We start from the raw sequence: 6,097 nt of genomic DNA on the forward strand, positions 1-6,097 counted from the left end.
TCCAAGATTCATGCCACAACAAGGCTATCAACACTTTCTCCTCTTCACATATCCTCACTTATACCTCCCATAGAACAATAGAAAGGAATATGGCTTCAATGGAACCCATACTCCATGAAAACTATCCCCTCTCCAAGAGGAGGATTTCTTAACTTCAATGTTGAGCCCAATTAACCCCTTCACCCCAAGGCTTCTCTTCGCTCCCAAGGGTGAGTGAAGCCTTCACACCCAACACAACATTCAATCCACTGCAACAATTCAAGAAAAAAACCAAAGGCAAATAGATTCAACAAGCACACTCACATTTACATCATGCACCATATGCAACACATAAATCCTGCAAGAACACTCTTACAATTTCCATCCTTCAACCCTCATGAGAAGAGAGAGAAAACATGGCATGAAGCACTAACCTTATTCCAAGCTAATGGTTACCAAATGGTGATGAAGAGCTTTCCTTCCTTGGCTTCCAAGATTCTTCCTCCAAACCCTAGGTGTCTCTACAATTAGAGAGTGGGTGAACAACCACTAAGTCTGACACAAGATCCCTAAGAAGACCTCCCATTCCCTCCCTACCTACCCCTCTTACATCCTTGTACCTTTCTACCAATAGTAACTTAACCAAGTGGAGGGATGAGGAAAGAAATCATGTGACACTTTGATTTTCGAATTGACTTGAAAATGACTAGTTTAGAGGGTCTCCTAAGTCCCCTAGACCAACTTATTGTTATATTTAGACCCCAAAACTATACTATTACCATGTGGGTGACTTATTTTCACAAAACTAACACTTGGGAATCACTTTTAGGCTCTCTAAAGTTCCTACCAAGTTTGAATTCGAATTCCAACAAGATGGTGACTCCTACTAACACTCTCCAAGGTGGGATGACTTAATTTCATAATGGTATTAAGTTTAGGTTAAGTGACTTCATGCCCAAAACCCTATATGACATGTCATTTACACATAGACAACACAGATGTCAAATGACACACACATTAAAATACTTTACACATCACGCTGACATGTCTCTAATTAATCATGATCTTTGAATTTGTTACACCCCATGCACAAACACATTATGAAATAAATACAATAGAATGAGGTTTTGAATCTTCCAAAGATTCACCTTGGGTTTACTGTGTTCACATAGGTTTGAACCTTACTTCCCTGAATAATTTCCATGGTTCAACTTTCTTGCACACTCAACTTAATGTCAATAGCCCAATGAAATAATATAGAAATACATGCAAATAAGTGTAGAATAATCCAATATCACATAATTTCCATTAAAATATTCAGTTAAATTCCATCTAATTATTTCCATAAAATATTCAAAACATTGCAATATCAAAATATGTGTATCAACTTTTATCTTTCTTATCATAACAAAATTACGATTCTAAACACTATCACAATACTTGTCTATCATAACCATGAAACATTGAAGTCATATCTATTAAATCATTTAAGCAATTAAATGGATCCTAGTATATGTCTTAAGTGGAAATCACAGATATGAAAACATGTAACTAGCATCCTTCAATCAATTTAATCATAACTACATTCCTAGCAATACCCCTTTATTACATTATGAGGGGTCTGTGTGTGTTCTAGGGTTAATTTCTCAAGCCATTGGAATGTTTTTATAATTATGTCATCTTGATTTAAAATCAATCTACAAATGCAACCATTTATGTTTTGATGTCATTATAATATACAATCATTGTTATTTCTCATGAGAGTAAATGTTACTTCATCTTTCCTAATTATCTTGTAGATCATACCTTGAATCCCTTGACCAAGTTCTCAGCTAGAACATATTGAGTCTCGTCTACATGTGATCTTATCTAGTCAACCTAATGTTATTGAACAGGTATTAAACTTATAATAACCAAAATCTGCATCAGTCTCTAATAGGATCCCATAAATCATTATTAGTAATGAAAATGTCAATCATGACCTAATTTAACTCCTAATGACATTCATTCTTTAAGGTTCATAATAGGGTATGAGAGTGGGCCTTTAATATCTTTCTATCTTGCATTAGTTAGGTTGTTCTTCATGTAGCCATGTGATAAGAGAAAAACTAATATGAGGAACTTATTATGAATTTTATCTTAGGTATGTATTGTAAGTTTTTCACACTAATCTTTTGCAAAGAAATGGTGAGTCATCAATGGAAGAAAAAGTCAACATCAAAAGACAAAGTGTTGATAAGAGAATGGTTGACTGATGTGAGTCCATAATGATCCCATGACCTTTCAGTTATTAGTTATTGTTATAGGCTAAGTCAAAGTGGTTGTCAACCATTATGAAGTAGATCTAGAAGCCATGAACTTTGAAATTCATGTGCAAAAGGAGTGTGACTTATTCTTGTATCAAGGAATGTTGTGTGTTATCAATCTTGTCATATCCTTAGCCTTGGAGGATCCTAGATCTTAGAACTTTTGTTTTATGTAGATTTTATAATTAGGATGGAGTTTAGATTCATGAGTTCGGTTATTCCATGGGAACTCTTTTGTAATCCAATATTAGTGATAAACACAATTTTGTTGTTTCAATATGTACTTATGAGTTGCTCATGAATAAAATGATACTTACTATTCTTAATCTCTAATTTTTTATTTATTTATTCTTCCATGAGGTCCCACACAAGAGGTGAACATAGTTCATAGCTAGATAGGAATCAATCTTTCATTTCCATAAGATAAGAGCATTTAAGAACTTTGTTTCTCCTGCAGCCATATGGTAACAGAATTGTTGGTTGTTTTCTACAACATAAGTAAATAGCTCAATTTCATACTTGTAGCTTTATTTCTGAGTAATAGGGTAGATTGCTATTTCATTTCCTAGCCTAGTGTTTCTTTCAGCATTTTTGTTGCTCAAGATCTCAATGACATATCAGATGAATGAAAGCATATACTTTGTGAACATCATTTTAATTTTATGTCACTGGTCAATAATTTAATGAGTTTAGTGTGATATTCAAGTATATTACTTGGCACTAATAAGATGCAGTCACTGTAAAGAGAATGTCCAATCCTTAGATATAGAGTAATTATATTGACCAACCAACACTAATCAATAAACCTAACCCAAATGCCAACATACATATTCACATATCAAACAATAATAGCCATAAAATGAATAGCTGAAATATAAGTAACAAATTATCTAATGTGGTGAATAAAATTGTTCCATAAAATAAAAACTATTCTACCTAGGCAGCTACCACCATAATTGCTTAAACATTTAAACCAAAAATATAAATAGTCTTTAAGGTCTAATGGCTAGTTTATAAAAGTAAAAGTTGGACAAGGTCAACAACAATGCATCTCCAAGAAATAGAAAAAGACACCAAACCTATAAATTTTCCTTTCCTTCCCATTCTTGACCAGTAAGACTTTGGCTCACTCATCTGCCAAGAACTTGTAAAGTTTAGCAGAGTCCTCTACGCCAAGGTTGTCCTCTTCATTCTCCTATTGTAAAAGTTGGAGCATGACTATAGCAACATGAGTGACATTAAGAGGAAACTTGGATAGATTTGTGAGCCTCTCATCCAAAGTATCAAATTGTTCCTTGAGGGCCACCATCTCTTGCTTAATATCCTTGGCATTTTCAAACAGCTCTCGACAACTAGCACATTTTCCTCTCCCATTCTCTACATTCTAAACTTACATCACCATGCGGTTAGTAGAAACCATGTTCTTATTATTCTTTTCCACACACACAAGGGGGAGTATCTGTCATCAGTGAATCATCCTTTTGCTTCCCCGGAGAAGGGAAAATGCTAGAGGTAAAATCCACTGCATTCGTAGTGAAACTTGTCAAAATATGGGTTATGTTATGGCGAACCTGAACTTCTTTTTCTTTATAGTTTCAATTTCCTTTGACGTCGAGCTAGTATCCTATGTGCCCATCCCCTGGAAATCTTCCTCCTTCCTCATTATTTTCTTCTTTTTATTTTCTTCTCTCTCACTGGATTCCAACTTTGTCTTCTTGTTAAGCTCCCAATTCCTACTAGCTTTGTGTTTCATCCTAGCCCTACTTTTGACAAGTCTCCCAAATCTCCTTCTACCCCCCTCATTCTCTTCCTCCAAATCTATAAGGTCAATTTCCTCCTTTTTCCAATTTTGCCTTGTGCTCTTATTGGGTCCCATTCTTTTTTGGGTTTCCCAAGGGTTTGGATGAGGTGAAGGTTGAGGAGTGGGGGGCCCAAAAAAAACCCCACTAATACCAAGCAAAAAAAGTGAGCCCTGATTATTAATGATGAAATGGGGTGTGGTAAGGGAAAGATGAAAGTTATAAAGCTTGAGAATCAAACCGCAATGCAAAATAATGTAGCTTTTACCCTATTTTCTCCTATCCCTAACATCTACTACTGTGGCTTCAAGGTCATGCAATAGGAAAAATAGAATTGAAATGTCATCATGGTGCCTAAAGTGATTCAACTTAGGGAAATGGTAGAATAGAAAACCCAAAACCTACCTTCTAAGGTAAGATACTTCATGAGAACAAAGCATACCTCATTCCATGGGGACAGGGGACTTTCTCGGCTAAATCCACCTCTAAACCTTATAGCTTGCTCATTCTTTTTTGAAAAATGTATTCATACTTGTCTCACCAATAACCTTCATGACCTTCTATCATTTTCACCCACCCATAGAAAGACCAATAGCCATGGAATAATTTAATGGTGACCCTCTTCTCAACCAAGGAATCCAAAAACTAATACAAAATATAATCATTGTATCTTGCCATGGCTTCTATAAACAAAACCATGTCGCTTTCACTCAGGGTCATCTAGGTATGTGACTTCCTCACATGATCCTCAATTCTAGAAGGCTAAGTGTGAACCATGTCACCCCCCATATTCGAGCCCTACTCTAATTTCTCTGAAAACTCCTTATTGTTAAATTTGGAAATACCCTGGCTTCAATGCAAATGTCTTAGAAATAAAAGAATGCAATTTTCTTCACCAAGAATTTAGAAGCCAAATTGCTATAATAATAAGGCATGCGCTTAAAAAAATTGTCCCTTCAACAGATGACAAATACGTTTTTTTTTTGTCCTTTCATTTCCCTACTTGTCACCTAAGTCCCTAGGCATCATACTCCAAAAAGCCATTTGAAGGTTTTATAATGTTTCTCCACTTCACACAAAACTTAAATGTCTTAATATTAGCATCATCAACTAAAATAAACTTAATGATTGATGTTTGATAATAAAATGCACTTTAATCCTAGTAAATTATGTAGCCTAAGTTTATAATTAGAGATAGAACTTATCTTTTATTCATATTTACTTATCTTTTATAAAATAATTTTACCACTTAATTAAATTCAATCTAATAGAGCATCAATTATGATAATAAGGTCCATTTACTACAAAATCATAACACAACTGAAAAGGCATTTTAGATTTAATGTGATTATAAAATTTGAAAGAGATGTGCAAATCAACTAAACAAAATAACAATTGTATTGAAAAGTGCATATAACTATGGAATAAGAAGAGCTAATGTAAAGCATATAAAGGAGATTTATACATGCAAAGAATATCCAACTACAAAATTTAAAAGCATGTAAGAAGAGTCAAGTTCACCAAAAAATTAACATTTAGAAGGAATATGTCTCACTATGCACAAAAGAATATTGAATTTGATAGAGTGATCCTTTGTGTTTTGGTGATTTGTATTAGATGTTTTTTACTAAAATCCAAAGAATGGATTGCCACACATTTCCCTCATCTATGAAAAACATTGAGGCAACATGGCTCATTACCTCTCAAGGGAGGTGGTGGTCCTCCCAGATAGGGATACACAATACTCATCCATGTACAACCACAAATGAGGATATAGAGAAATCTATACAAAATATGTATGTTTCAAAAATTTACACTTTTGGAGGCCTTCAAAATAGAATTTGGGGTTAAAGTTATTGCTACTCCCTAGAATTCGTTAGCTGAAGGCAAAGCATTTAAGGTTGAAGCTAAATCTCTTTGAGCTCATTTTGACAATATAAAGTCCATTTGTTTACCACTATGGTATAAGGATTTATGACCCTACCAAGTTGGGGTAATTGTTAGCCTCGACTG

This window comes from Cupressus sempervirens, chromosome 2 (genome assembly GCF_028749045.1).
Source record: "Cupressus sempervirens isolate cs-2001-9-10 chromosome 2, ASM2874904v1, whole genome shotgun sequence".
NCBI classification, from domain to species: Eukaryota; Viridiplantae; Streptophyta; class Pinopsida; order Cupressales; family Cupressaceae; genus Cupressus; species Cupressus sempervirens.